This window comes from Scyliorhinus torazame, chromosome 29, assembly GCF_047496885.1.
Source record: "Scyliorhinus torazame isolate Kashiwa2021f chromosome 29, sScyTor2.1, whole genome shotgun sequence".
Taxonomy (NCBI): domain Eukaryota; kingdom Metazoa; phylum Chordata; class Chondrichthyes; order Carcharhiniformes; family Scyliorhinidae; genus Scyliorhinus; species Scyliorhinus torazame.
In genome coordinates this window covers 21,788,848-21,804,486 of record NC_092735.1, presented here as the reverse complement: position 1 = coordinate 21,804,486, position 15,639 = coordinate 21,788,848, and the positions used below count along the sequence as shown (strand labels likewise).

At 49.8% G+C, this 15,639-nt stretch overlaps 1 protein-coding gene and 1 long non-coding RNA gene across 4 annotated transcripts in view; one reads left to right on the top strand and one right to left on the bottom strand.

Annotated features, from left to right (window-relative positions):
* Window positions 1–15,639, top strand: part of LOC140403922 (protein phosphatase 1 regulatory subunit 29-like) — a 494,277-nt gene that overhangs the window by 226,343 nt on the left and 252,295 nt on the right. The gene's annotated exons all lie outside the window — the stretch shown is intronic.
* LOC140403923 (uncharacterized) overlaps window positions 13,115–15,639 on the bottom strand; it is a 33,396-nt gene continuing 30,871 nt past the window's right edge. The window contains exon 3 of the long non-coding RNA XR_011938437.1: window positions 13,115–13,343. This is a non-coding gene — a long non-coding RNA (uncharacterized lncRNA). The remainder of the gene's footprint in view (window positions 13,344–15,639) is intronic.

The window sequence follows — 15,639 nt, the reverse complement described above, 5'->3', positions numbered from 1 at the left end:
GTCCAACGTCCGTATCACCAGTAACACAGGGAACCGTGGCAACGGTGGGCAGGTAATGCGGCCAATTTCAATTGCCCACCTGCCCGGTTTCTGCCTGGCCGGGTTAAAGTCATCCTGGTGGTGTTGGCAATGCTGGAGGGTTGCACTCTTGCACGTCAGAGCTCTTTAAACGTTCATGCAGCTTCCTAAAAGACTAACTTAAAATTATATCAAAGGAATGCGATTGCTTTAAGCATGTGGACATTTTTTTTAGCGTATGTAGTTTAATGCCTCAGTTAATGCAACAGACAAAAAAAAAAAAATGTGCCTTAATATTTGGACAACCTAACTTTAAGAAGAAACAATATTTTTCAGTGTGTTAAATCTCGGCATTTTTTTAATTACTTCAACCACAATGAGTGCTGATTTTTTTTCACCTTCCGCTGGGGGAGGGGAGGGGTCATTCAGGCTATTTTTCATTGACCTCAATGGCGGAGACGAGCGTCCAATTGGACTCCGCTGTAGTCAAGCTCCTTCCATGCATTTCCAGTGGCTGAATAGCCACTTTAACCAATCAGGAGGTGACGAGGGAATGCCGCCGGGAAAGAAGCAACGGGTAATATGTGCAGCAGAGCAGGGCAGCCACTGGCACAGCTATTCTCCGATTTTGAAAAGAGCGCTTGGCAGAGCCACGGAGAATTGCTGGCACTCGCGTGCGGAATCTCCCTTTGAGGTCTGCAATCAGGCAGCTTTCTAAAATTCAAGTTTAGAAAAGTTGGCAGTGGCACCCCGTGTGGAGTTTGTATCAAAGATTAGATTGAAATCCCTTTGATTGTCGGACCTGTTCTCTGCTGAGACTGTAGCGATTTATTCAACATGAAAAACCTGGATTTTCTGATGAGTGAATGAAAGAAACAGCTGACCAGGGCATTGGCTTTTCTCTTTCAGCAGTTCGCTGTTCATCTGTATCTCGATTCACTCAGCTGTAACGCTCCTGAAATGATTAAATTGCAAGTGAGCGAAAGCAGTTAACAGTTTAAAGCACCAGGCTCTGAGATAGAAGAATTTTGTTCAGATTGCCCAGTCTCCTGTTCTCTCCCCAGCTCCCATTCCGCAGTCTTCATCTCCTACTGCATTCCCAATCCCGAGTATCCCGCTCTCCTCCCAGCTCCCATTCCACAGTCTTCATCCCCTACAGCATTCCCAATCCCGAGTCTCCCGCTCACTCCCCCAGCCCCCACTCCGCAGTCTTCATCTCCTACTGCATTCCCAATCCCGAGTATCCGGTCTCTTCCCCAGCTCCCATTCCCCAGTCTACATCTCCTACAGCATTCTCATTCCCGAGTCTCCCACTCTCCCTGGGCCTCCATTCTGCAGTCTTCATCTCCTACTGCATTCCCATTCCCGAGTTTCCGGTCTCTTCCCCAGCTCCCATTCCGCAGTCATCATCCCCAACTGCATTCCCATTCCTGAGTCTCCCGCTCTATCCCCCAGCCCCCATTCCGTAGTCTTCATCTCCTACAGCATTCCCATTCCCGAGTCTCCCGCTCTCCCCCCCAGCCCCCATTCCGCAGTCTTCATCTCCTACTGCATTCCTGTTCCAGAATCTCCCATTCTCCCCCCCAGCCCCCATTCCGCAGCCTTCATCTTCTACAGCATTCCCATTCCCGAGTCTCCCGTTCTCTTCCACCGTCTTCACCTCCGACTGATTTCCGAGTCTCCAGCTCTCTCCCCCAGCTCCCATTCCCCAGTCTTTAACTCCGACAGCATTCCCATTCCCGAGTCTCACGCTCTTTCCCCAACACCTCGGGGGCGATTCTCCGAGCCCTGCGCGGCCAGGAGAATCACCGCGACCACGCCCCGACGCCGGCGCGTGATTCTCCGAGGTGCGGAACCCTGCGGGAACGGTTTGGGGGGGGCGGCCTGTGGGCGGGGGGGGGGGGGGGGAGAGTGGGGCTCCGTCCCCAGGGGGGCTTCCGATGGTGTCTGGCCCGCGATCGGGGCCCACCGATCGGCGGGCCGACCTCTTTCCGCCCCCCCCCCCCCCCTCGGGCCTGCTTCCTGGTGCGGCCGGCCCCTGAACAATGACCCCATGTTGAGTCGGGGACAGTGCGACAAAGGAGTCCCCCGCGCATGCGCAGGATGGCGCGGCCCAACTGCGCATGCGCGTGTTGGCGCGGCGCCCAATTGGCGCCGCAAAAGGAAGCTGGAGCGACGCGAACACTTAGGCTCCATTTCGGAGAATCGCCCCCCTCATTCCACAGTCTTAATCTCCCAATGCACTCCCATTCCCGAGCCTCCCGCTCTCTTCCCATTCCGCAGTCTTCATCTCTCTCTTTTCCCGAGCCACCCCATTCCCCAATCGTCTTCTCTAAATAACCCCAATGTTGAGGCACCTTTCCATATTTCTATGCTTCCTGCACACCAGCTGCTAATTGGTGCCTGAGCAGAAGCTGGTGATTTTATGGAGGGGAGGGATGGTTGGGGACACATTCCATCGAGAGTTTTTGTGCAATGTTCTGTTTGGCTGACGGAGTCAGTGCTCGACGGAAGAGCAACTGATTTTAATGTCAACGCAGGTCAGATTGGGAAGCTTACAGAGAGAGCCCTCCTCTGACTGGTAACTGTCCGGCTATTGGCATCCGTATCTCGGCCCATCCGTTAATTACTCCGCCTCCGCTCACATGACAGTGGCCCGGCTGAGCAGATTCTTTGGGGTGGAAGACAGGTGCGCAAAATGTGTGGGAGGACCAGCGAACCACATGTTCTGGGCATGTCCGAAGCTGAGGGGATTTTGGCAGGGGTTTGCGGGCGTCATGTCCACGGTGTTAAAAACAAGGGTGGCGCTGAGTCCAGGGTGGCGATTTTTGGGGTGTGGGAAGACTCGGGAATCCAGGAGGAGAAAGAGGCAGACGTTCTGGCCTTTGCTTCCCCGGTAGCCCGAAGACGGATACTATTGGGTTGGAGGGACTCAAAGCCCCCGATGTGGGAGACCTGGCTATCGGACATGGCTAGCTTTCTCTGTTTGGAGAAAATCAAGTTCGCCTTGAGAGGGCCACTGTTAGGGTTCGCCCGGAGGTGGCAACCGTTCGTCGACTTCTTTGCGGGAAATTAATCGTCAGCAGAAGGGGGGGTGGGGGTTAGTTTAGCTGAGAGTAGGGGGTTAATAAAGGTGGGACCTGTAAGGGAGGGAGACGGCTTTTGCACTATGTTTATAGTTTCATGTACATTGTTTATTGTGTTGTTATAATACCAAAAAATACCTCAATAAAAAGTTTATTAAAAAAAAAATTACTCCGCCTCCGGCCTCCTGAACATTCGCAACTTTAATTCCTCCATCATTGGTAGCCCTGCCTTCAGCAACCTGGACTCGAACCTTTGGAATTCTCTCTCTGAACCCCTTCGCCTGACCACCTTGAGGATGCGTCCTAAAATCTACCTCCTTGAAACAACCTGTCCTCCTATCTCTTAATGTCAGTGTCACATTTTGTCTGGAAAAAGCCCCTGTGAAGGGGCGTCTCACAATGTTAAAGGCGCTATATAAACTGAAGCTGATGTTGCTGTTCAAACAGATTTTCTGTAAGTCTACACATTCACTTGAGGTTTGCACAGAGGCAAAAAAAAATACTTGATGACACAGTTCTCCTGCTAGGCTAAGAATTGAAAAGGAAAGAAAATCCCTTTTGTAGCGGCTTGATGGCCCATGACTTCATGTGGGATGCTATGTTTGTCACGAGGAGAAGATGCATAGAAATGGAATATTGAACATGGCCATAGCTGACACCCTTAATAATGTAGGTTCTAGCCTGCCACTTAGACACAAGAGAGGATCATCCAGACCGACACTCCAGTACTCCATTAAAAGAGAATATCAAATGATCTGTGTCTGAGGCAGTGACGGGCAACCCAGGCTGGTGAGTGGGCCTCAGGACTGAAATCGGGACTCGTTCACTAACCGTGACCCCATGAATAAGATTAAATACGTTTAATACACGCCAAATATTTCATAACTAGTCATGGAAAATGCTTAATCATTTATATATTGACGGAACTGTCATCAACTTCAAATGGTAAAAAAATAAATATTTACACTTTGGACACGGAGCGCACGGCTCTCACAGTCAATGATGTGAGCAATCGAGGGCAGCATGGCGGCGCAGTGGTTAGCACTGCTGCCTCAGGGCGCCGAGGTCCCAGGTTCGATTCCGGCCCTGGGCCACTGTCCGTGTGGAGTTTGCACATCCTCCCCGTGTTTGCGTGGGTTTCGCCCCCCACAACCCAAAAGATGTGCAGGCTAGGTGGATTGGCCACGCTAAATTGCCCCTTAATTGGAAAAAATGAATTGGATACTCTAAATTTATTCAACATTTTTAAAAATGTTGCGAGCAATCAGCACGCTCCTTGCCTCACTCGCCCTCGCTTTACGTGCGAATCACTTCAGTCATACCGGCAGGAAAAAAACCCGACACGGGCGGGAAGCAGCGCAGTGTGGCGACCCCGCCCGTGGGCAGCGGTCATCCAAATGTCCCGTGGGGGCTGCACCCGGAACCCAGGTGGGTCGCACGTGGCCCCCCCGGGGCTGCAGTTTGCCCACCACTAGTCTGAGGTACCAGCCCTTGGATGCGGCGTTAACCTGATGTCCTAATCTCATTCCATTGATTCATTCGGATGTCCCACGGCCTCATCTGAGGAAGATGAGGGAGTTCCCGGGGTGTCGGAGCCGGTGTTGCCCACCTCAGCAAGCGGCAGCTAAGGTACTGCTTGGACGAACAGACGATTTGCTTCATCGTTGTTCGTCGGACAAACATTTGTGCGCAAAACGACTCGCAATACATTCCAATACTGAAATGCAATGTGTGAAGTCCAATAAGACCTTTGGATGTGATAAAGTGCAGTGTAACTGGGCGGTATATTATTCTGAACTCTCTGTCACAGCTTTCAAACATCCAGAACTTTTGTGTGTGGGTTTCTGTGCGAGGTCTGATGAATAAGTGAATTGGCTTTTGGACTGGAGCACTTCAGTCTAACCTGCGATCCGTCAACCTTAAGCTCTTTGGAAATAATACGTTTGTGATTTTCTTTTTTTAAATCCACATTCTCACTTCGAGGTTTTTTTCCTCTCATTCAGCTGGGGGAAGTCCTGAGAGTGGGGCAGAACACTCTCTCCAATCCCTCTTGCCTGAATGATCAACTCGGAACAGAATTAAGCCTCTGCTTCCCACTCCGGCAAAGTGATTTAAATGTGACCTTAAAAGGGCAGCTTTCATATCGCTTGCCGTGCACTGACTCCTTCAGTCAACAACCATAATACGCTGCGTGAGTGGAGTGCACTTGGTTTCCATACCAGCTGATGTGAGAGAGAGAGACAGAGAGCACGGGCGGGGGGGGGGGGGGGGGGGGGAGGAGGGGGGGGGGGGAGGAGGGGGGGTGGGCGTTGGGGACGAGAATCTGGAAGAATGAGAGGATATCATCTTATTCGGAAGAATATAACAACTAACAAAGAATAAATAACGAAACAAGATACTTAAAGGAATAGACAGAGGTAGACGTGGATGGAGATGGATCCCTTGGTCGGGGACTCTAAACCAGGGCGGACAATTTTCAAAAGAAGGGGGAAGCCACTTGGGAACGAGATGAGGAGAAATCACTTTACGCGGATGATGCACTATCAATTACCACAAAGACGAGAGTAGTGGAATAGTCGAGGCTTTATTGAGCAAAGATGTTGTGCCTCCTGTAACTGGAACCAGAATGGCTGCAGCACCGACGAGCACACACTGATAAAACACGTTTTATCAGTGGCCCCCAATATCCTCTGGAACAATCCATGAAGTGAAAAGGAAGCCACTTCTGATATCCTGTCCCTCTGAAACAACGCATGGGGTAAAGAGGACGCCGGTTCTGCCATCCTGTCCCTAATGAACAATGAATGTTACGATGGGGAAAACAACTTAAAATTGACATAAAACCTTCGGTAAACAACAGGTGACAGGATTAGGCTCAATCATGGGTTGATCGCAATTTTATTGGATAAGTTTGAACATAACAGCTTCAGGGTTTGGATCGAGTCCGACGGGGGTGGGCTATTAATTTTCGGAAATTGTATAATTGATGTGTTTTTATCAGTGTTCAGCAGATCGATCTTGGCATTATCCAGGTCCATCTCTCGTGTACCCGAAACCAAGCTTGGGTTAATAAAGCCATCTTAACCAGGTTGTGTGTCTGTTCTGTTTATTAAGCTAAGGCCTAACAATGAGTGGCGAACCCCACGTTAAGGCTGGCTCAATACTCAGGCCTTCGAAAACGCTCCTACAGGCAGGGCAGAATTTTCCGGCCCCTCCCACTGGCAGAATTTTCCAGTCCTGCCGAGGTCAATGGACTTTTGCCCGGATTACCGCATTTCCCTCCCTCACTGTTAAATTCCGCCCATGGAATTAGTTACAGTAAAGACGTAGGCCATTCAGCCCCTCGAGCCCACATTGGCTCTCTGCGGAGAAATTCAGTCAGTCCCATTTCTCCATCCCCCCACCCTGCCCGCTGTCTCCCCATAGCCCAGCAAGTTTATTTCCTTCGAGCATCTGATCATGTTCCCTTTCGAAATCAATCGAGCAACTCTCCCTGCTCACTGACTCTGCATGTGCACACTACTATCTGTGTTGACGGGGTGTGGACTGCCTCTTTGGGCTGCTCCCGATCCCTGAGGGACGAGGTAGCCCGGGGAGGGAGGAGTGGGGTGCGAGAAAATGGCTCTGGGACTTGTGTGGGACACAAAGGGAATGAATGAGATGCGGCCCTTTACATTGTGAGAGCTCACTCTGATGCTTTCAACCATGCAACCCATCCTTTGCACTCCCCCTCATACCAAAGTCCCTCCTGCCCTTGGCACCATGTTTCAAAATACCTCGACCACCTACTGCGATTGGATGAGCTCCTTCATTCCAATGCGAATAGGCGTCAGCAATGATTTCACCATGGTGAGCCCCCGAGGGGGTCATCTCTTCCAGTGTCAGCAATGGGTTTGGACAGCCGTGTACTCCCGCAACGGTTAAATGCCATCTCCTCCCATCGAAGACAACACCTCCGTAAGCTTGCTGCTTCCCAGAAGGAACTCCTCACCTTTTATCGCCGACTGAGCCTGGCTTGCGGAGATGGGAAGTTTTCTGACTCCGCACCCCTGATTTGGGAGCCAAAATCCGGCCCTTTGTGCCCATTGACCGGGAGTATTGTTTGGTCTGTGCCGGACCGAGGCCCAGTAACTGAACCGTAGCCATATTCCCTTGACGCCTGCTCGATACCGTTGAGGATCCATTCCGCCTCGGGGCCTCATGTAATTATCCTTTATCTGCCATGTTTAGTATTATTCAAAGAGCAATAAAAGGGCCTTTCTACCATGTAATTTAACACAGGCCTTCAGAGCACCCCAGGCCTGCAGCGAACTCATTGTAGGCTCCATTCGCATTGGAATAAGAAATTCAAAACCGCCAGGCCAGTTTTATCCAAAACTAAATAGATTTGCTTTAATTAAAAACACTATATTAATGTGTCCTCTCTGTCGTTATTATTAAAAGATGAATAAATTAAATAAAAATGAAAATGTAGCTACCGAGAACCCCCTTGAGCTGTTTGGATCACAACTGCAATTATTAGAAAGGAAATGTTTGATGTTTAAAGCTGAGGAATTTGTTTCTGTGCATTCTTCTCCCCTTTTCAAATGAAAACTCCCGGACCAGAAGGATGGGCAATGTTTTCCGGCTCTTTCCACTCGTGGGATTTTCCGGCCTCACTGATAGCAACCTCTCCCGCCACCCTCCCCCCCCCATTGCGTGTTCCCCTGTGGAAATGGTGGTGACAGAGGCATACAGAGCCCTGTAGACATTGACGGGAGCAGAAGATGTCCAAGACTGAGATAGGCAGATGTTTAATCAGTAAAGGAATCGAGGGTTATGGGGATAAGGCGGGAAAGCGAAGTTGACGGTGATCACATCAGGTCAGTTGTGATCTCATTGAATGGCGGAGCAGACACGATGGGCCGAGTGGTCTGCTTCAGCTCCTACTACGTCTTACGGTCTTATCCCGTTGCCAGCCAATAGCGGGCCACCTCCGTCGTTGGAAAACGCATTGTGGGTGTGGCTGAAAGTTCCCACCCAACCACTCTTCCATTCGTCCACACAACGTTGTCTGCCCAGCCAATCCAGCTTCAATGCCGTACATTTACATCGTGCCTTTAATGTTCTAAAACGCCCCAGGATGCTTTGCAGGAGAATCATCAAAGAAGAAATTTTACACTGAGCCAATAAGAAGGTATTATTAGGACAGGTACCAAAGTCTTGCTCAAAGGAGGTAAGTTGAAAAGGAAAAGAGAGAGAAAGAGAGCGAGAGGCGGGCAGTCAGGGGGCTGCGCGGAGGAAGAGAGAGAGAGAGAGAGAGGCGGGCAGTCGGGAGGCTGCGTGGAGGAAGAGCGAGAGAGAGAGAGAGAAAGGCAAAGAGGTATGGGAAGGAACACCAGCACTTAAGGCCGAGACAGCTGATGGCATGGCAGCCAATGGTTAAGGGGTGAACATCAGGGATGAGAAAGGTGCCAGAATTGGAGGAGCGCAGATACCAGTGAGCGCTGAGGAGCTGGTGGAGGTTACAGAAACATGGAGGGGTAAGACTATAGAGGGACTTGTAAACAATATTGAGAAATTTAATATTAAGTCATTGTCAGACCACAAGCCAATTTTTAATTGTTTTATCAACATTGAACTATGATCCCGGACCAGTCCTCAGTTACTAGGAAAACGGACAGAAACCCCAATATTTTATTTAATTTAGAAAATTATGAGGAACGGATACTTTGCTCCAGGAGTTATTCCACGCACAAATAGGGATATGGAATATTAAGACAAACTTTAACTTCATACAAGAAAATAACTTACAATTACCTGTTAAACAATGCTTAACAATCACAATGAATTACTAACTCCGAACTGCTATCTTTTATCTCCACTCAAGCAAAACCCACCTCAGGTCAAAATCCACTTTAAATACAGTTAGACAGCCAGGAATACTTGCTGGAAAGAGATGTCTTGGGTAAACTACCTTGAGAGAGAGAGCTCCTTCAGGAACCAGTTCGCAGATTCTTGCCTGTGTCAAGCTACTGTTTAATTTCCAAGGATTTGGCAAAAAACTGCTTGTCCGTTCACATCCCCAATCTAAAATGGTTTCTTCAAGAAACTGAAACTCAGCTCCTGAATGCATCAGCCCCTGGCTCCTCCCAATAACTACATCATCTTACTAAAGCTAAACGTAACGGGCGCGATCTAACTAAAAGAAAATAGAGTCCTTTCTGGGTGGGATTGGGAACCCCGCTCGAGCCTGCTCCATCGTTCAATACGATCATGGCTGATCTCACCCTGGCCTTAACTCCACCGCCCTGTCCACTCTCCATAACCCTTCAACCCATTACTAATTAAAAATCTGTCTAACTCCTCGCTAGTCCCGTCATTCACTGCACTCTGGGGTAGCGAATTCCACAGATTCACGACCCTTTGGCAGTAGTTTCTCCTCATCTCTGTTTTAAATTTGCTACCTTTATCCTAAGATTATGACCTCTCGTTCTAGAATGCCCCACAGGAGGAAGCATCTGCTCCATGTCTACTTTATCCATACCTTTTATCATCTTGTATACTGTCAGGGATGGGGGGTGGGTGGGGGGGGGGGGGGGACTTCAACCCACAATTGTCTGATTTCATGGGTTGAAGTCTTAGCCTCTGAGCAATAGCCAACATGGCTGTTTAGGCAGCACGGTAGCATAGTGGTTAGCACAATTGCTTCACAGCTCCAGGATCCCAGGTTCGATTCCCGGCTTGGGTCACTGTCTGTGTGGAGTCTGCACGTTCTCCCCGTGTCTGCGTGGGTTTCCTACGGGTATTCCGGTTTCCTCCCACAGTCCAAAGATGTGCAGGTTAGGTGGATTGGCCATGATAAATTGCCCTTAGTGTCCAAAATTGCCCTTAGTGTTGGGTGGGGTTACTGGGTTATGGGGATAGGGTGGAGGTGTTGACCTTGGATAGGGTGCTCTTTCCAAGAGCCGGTGCAGACTTGACGGGCCGAATGGCCTCCTTCTGCACTGTAAATTCTATGGTAAATTCTATGCGCGAACCTCTAACATCCACAACAGTGGCCCAGAGTGAAGACTCAATAATACATTTGTGCAAAATGGCGGTTAGACCACTGTTTGAGTGCAGCGCGCAGTTTTGGGTGCGCCATCAGAGAAAGTGTCATAAAGCCACGGAGAGAGCATACAACACATGATGGTGATGATGGCGCACAATAGCTACGCGGAGAGGTTTGAAATCCTGGGATTTTCCTTTCCTACTGGAGCTGGGAAAGCTAAAATGAGAGTTGATAAGAGTTTTCTTTTCAAATACTGAAACATTTTGGAATGGTGAGAGAAGAAAAACATCTTCTTCCTTTGGTTTCCTGGGAGTGAACGATATACTCCATCAACTTCCAATTACCGCTGAGAGGGATAAGAACGCGATTAAGAGAAATGTCTTCATTGAGGAGTGTGTTGGAGGGCTGGATGCCTTGCCGCAAGATAAATAATCGAGACAGAGACCATTTCAGGGAACAAATGGGTAATTATTGGATTCCAACTCTCATCGTGCACCGAGTGGTGCACTTGAGCAGGCTTTTCCCTGTTTCCATAGCTAGTAATTCCCGGAACAGGGGCGGGATTCTCCGCAATCGGCGCGATGTCCGCCGACCGGCGCCAAAAACGGCGCGAATCAGTCCGGCATCGCACCGCCCCAAAGGTGCGGAATCCTCCGCATCTTGAGGGGCCGAGCCCTCACCTTGAGGGGCTAGGCCCGCGCCGGACTGATTTCCGCCCCGCCAGCTGGCGGGAAAGGCCTTTGGTGCCCCGCCAGCTGGCGCGAAACTGATTTTGCCGTGCGGCGCATGCGCGGGAGCGTCAGCAGCCGCTCTCACGGCATCTCCGCGCATGCGCAGTGGAGGGGGTCTCTTCCGCCTACGCCATAGTGGAGACCGTGGCGAAGGCGGAAAGAAAAGAGTGCCCCCACGGCACAGGCCCACCCGCGGATCGGTGGGCCCCGATCGCGGGCCAGGCCACCGTGGGGACAACCCCCGGGGCCAGATCGCTCCGTGCTCCCTCCAGGACCCCGGAGCCCGCCCGCGCCGCCTTGTCCCGCCGGTAAGAGAGATGGTTTGATTCTCGCCGGCGGGACAGACATTCCAGCAGCGGGGGGCCGAAGAATCGCCGGGGAGGGGGGGGTTGCCCGCCGACCGGTGCGGCGCGATTCCGACCCCCGCCGAATATCCAGTGCCGGAGAATTCGGCAACCGGCGGGGGCGGGATTCACGCCAGCCCCCGGCGATTCTACGACCGTCACCAGGGAGCTTAGAGTTTGAGGGAAACCACACATAGCTGCCCAGGAGTCTCTCCTGCCCGTAACACCAGTCATTGGCATGCTGGGACACTCAACCTCGTTTGGGTGCACCTTCCTTGATCATCACGTACTGGGGTGGGCCACCAACCCAGAGCTCTTGGCTCAGAGGCAGGGACGCGATCCACTGCCCCGCAGGACATCCAGGTAATTGTTTGATGCAGGGCAACATTTTTTAAAAATTCATTTACGGGATGTGGGTGTCGCTGGTTAGTTCCAGCATTTATTGCCCATCCCTAGTTGCCCTTCAAAAGGTGGTAGTGAGCTGTCTTCTTCAACCGCTGCAGTCCTTGAGGTGTAGGTACACCCACTGTGCTGTTAGGGAGGAAGTTCCAGGCTTTTGCCCCGACGACAGTGAAGGAACGTCCAATATATTTCCAAGTCGGAGTGGTGAGTGACTTGGAGGGGAGCCTCCTGGTGGTGGGGTTCCCAGGTATCTGCTGCCCTTGTCCATCTAGATGATAGTGGTCGTGGGTTTGGAATACAAGACCAAGGCAAAGAGAATGGAGCAGTGTTGGGCTGCTTCAGCAGAGAGCTGGCAAAGGTGCGATGGGCTGAATGGCCTTGCCAAACCGTTAACCGGAATGGTTTCATATGATCCCATTTGCTCAATTTGAGGGCTAGCTGTGTTTCACTTACCTAAACACCCAGGCTGCAAGACGTGTTGACAAATAGCGACCTTGATGTAGCAATAATCAATAGCTTTTGCTTGTAATAAGCCCACAGAGTCCGATTGTCTCGGCCTCGGTCGGCTCTTCCCTTTTTCCCATTACCAAATGTAGATGCGATGCTGGAGTAATTTATCGAGATGCAGAGAGCAAGGGCTGTCAGTCAGGGCAACATGCTGAGACGTACTGTGAAAAATCAAACTTGACATTGTGTGTAATTGGGCTGGTTTCAGCAGGCTCCGCTGAGCACACAGCTGAGCAAGAAAACGAGACATATCTAAAGACCTCACCCTCACGCACAGTCAGATCTTACTGGCAGACAGTCCACTTGTCCCACAGGCTGGACGTGACTGAACTTGGTATCAAACAAACCTTGACATTGGGCCACCTAAGGAGGTATCTGGGCGGATGACCGAAAGATGGGTCAAAGAGGTAGGTTTTACGTTGTGTTTTAAGCTGATACTGTGGTCGTTGGGCTTCGAGGTTTGTAATGTGTACCTCTAAATTAAAGCTGAACCGCCGGGGAACCTACTGTAGCACAGTGGGTAGCACTGTTGCCCTCACAGCGCCAGGGTCCCGGGTTCAATTCCCGGCTTGGGTCACTGTGCGGAGTCTGCACGTTCTCCCCGTGTCTGCGTGGGTTTCCTCCGGGTGCTCCGGTTTCCTCCCACAAGTCCTGAAACACGTGCTGTTAGGTAATTTGGCCATTCTGAATTCTCCCTCCCGTGTACCCGAACAGGCGCCAGAGTGTGGCGACCAGGGGATTTTCACAGTAACTTCATTGCAGTGTTAATGTAAGCCTACTTGTGACAATAAAGATTATTATTATTATCCTGCGTGGTGTGGGAAGGGGGAGATGTGGTCACCATTGACAGGGCCAGAAGATCTTGCCAGTGCGAATGTCTGGAGATCTCTGCCACTTATCTCCCATTTTGTCAATGTTCAATGACCTACTCATTTTCTTTACAGAGAAATTAAGCACAAAGTCCAGTAATTTGAATATTCTTTATTCCACAACTTTTATTTTTATTCTAAGGCATTCAAAATTGCAATTGTGCACACTGCAATAAATGTCGGGCAATTCTAGAAGTGGTTGGTCGTTCTAGATTTCTCTGCCGGTGTCGATGCCGCAACACATATCGACAGAAGATCAACAACGCGCCGAAAGATGGAGTAACACGTTACCCATTTCAGTAACCTGCCAACGAGGAAATCAATAGTCTTGCAGGCCACTTTGACATCTGATACTGTGAGGGTAACAGTCAGAAACACACTTGGAATGAGAAAGGCAACGATGAACAGACAGATGGCATGCAGTAAAAATGGAGAGAGAGCTAGATAAAAGCCACGTGAGAAAGGTGAAGAAAAAGACTGAAGCAAAGGTGATGGAGTGGAAGTCGAAGATGTGGAAACTCCTTTGGTCCTGTTTTTGAGGCTTGAAGTAGGCATTACCAATGAAGTGCTGAGCCCAACCAGGGAGCCTAGGGCAGCACGTTGGCACAGCGGTTAGCACCGCTGTCTCATGGCGCCAAGATCCCGGCTCTGGGTCGCTGTCCGTGTGGAGTTTGCACATTCTCCCCGTGTTTGCGTGGGTTTCGCCCCCACAACCCAAAGATGTGCAGGGTAGGTGGGTTGGCCACGCCAAATTGCCCCTTAATTGGAAAAAATGAATTGGGTGCTCCAAATTTTTTTTTTCAAAACAGGAAGTCTGAGATTAGAAGTTCTCCTCCAAGCCACTCAACATTCTGACTTGGAAATATATCGCCTTTCCTTCGTTGTCACTAGGCCAAAAAAACAGGTACCTGCACCACTGACTACAGTGGTTCAAGAAGGCCAGCTCACCACCACATTCTTTTAAAAAAAATTTAGAGTACCCAATTCATTTTTTCCAATTAAGGGGCAATTAACGTGGCCAATCCACCTACCCTGCACATCTTTGGGTTGTGGGGTCGAAACCCACGCAGACACGGGGAGAATGTGCAAACTCCACACGGACAGTGACCCAGAGCCGGGATCGAACCTGTGACCTCAACGCCGTGAGACAGCAGGTCTAACCCACCGCGCCACCGTGTTGCCCTCACCACCGCATTCTTAAGTGGCAATTAAGGATGGGCAGTAAGATTAGGCCTTGCTGGCGATGCCACATCCTTAAATACATTTTTAAAAGGGTGGAGTGAGAGGAAAATGTAGGGGGAAGAGTTGGCGTGGATATGGAGAGATTTTCTTATGTGGAGAGGTTGAGTAGGTTATTAGAGTTTAGAAGAATGAGAGGCAGCCTTATTATTTTTTAATTCATTTTTACAGGTGTGGCTTTGCAGGCCAGGCCAGCATCTATTGTCCATCACTAATCGCCCCTGAGAAGGTGGAGATGAGCTGCCTCCCTGAACTGCAGCAGTCTATGTGGTGTAGGTACACCTACTATATTAGGGAGGGCATTGGAGGATTTTGACCAGCGGCATTGAAGGAACGGATGATATATTTCGAAGTCAGGGTGGTGAGTGACTTGGAGGGGAGCCTCCAGGTGGTGGGCTTCCCAGGTATCTGCTGCTCTTCTCCTTCCAGATGGTAGTGGTCGTGGGTTTGGAAGGTGCTGCCTAAGGAACCTTGGTGAGCTCCTGCAGTGCATCTTACAAATGGTGCACACGGCTGCCACTGTGCTTCGGTGGTGGAGGTAGTGAATGTTTGTGGAAGGGGGAGTAATCAAGCGGGGCTGCTTTGCCCTGGATTTGCGTGGATTGCCCAATAACTGAGGAGTCACGAATAATGAACATCGTGTTTTCATTAGAACGACGGAGGTTGAGGGGCGACCTGATAGAGGTCTACATGATTATGAGAGGCATGGATAGAGTGGATGGGCAGGCACTCTTTCCCAGGGTGGAGGGGTCAGTCACCAGGGGGCACAGGTTTAAGGTCCGTGGGGCAAAGTTTAGAGGAGATGTTGTCATGTGAGAGTACCTTTAAGAAATGGGTGTTTATAAATGGATGTGTATATAAATATCTGTAGTGAGAGTACCTTTAAGAAATGGGTGTTTATTACTGCAGTGATGTCAGAGATTGGGTGGAGCTGGGCTGTCTGTCAGCTTTTTACTTTCGTTTTAGGCAGTTTGCTGCAGGGTATGTTCTAGTTTCGTTTTTAGAGCTGGATAGCTGCAGTCACAGCCAGAAGGTGTATGAATCTCTCTGTAATCTAAAGACTGTAAATCGATCCTGGTGATTTAAAACGAATAACAGTAGTGACTTTAACCTGATGTGCTTCTGGTAAAAGGTTTTTTTAAGTCTTATGGATGTTAAAAGGAAAGCTTAAAGGATTACTTAGTGTTGTATTCTTTGGGGGTTGTATTTGAATTAATGGTTGCTAAGATGTTCACTGTATGTTTTAAAAAAGTTAACTTGGGTTCATAGAATAAACATTGTTTTGCTTTAAAAAATACTTTTCCATTTCTGCTGTACCACACCTGTAGAGTGGGCCGTGTGCTCCCCATACCACAATCTAGTAAAAGTTGTGGGTCAGGTGAACTCCATGATACACTTTGGGGTTCTCTA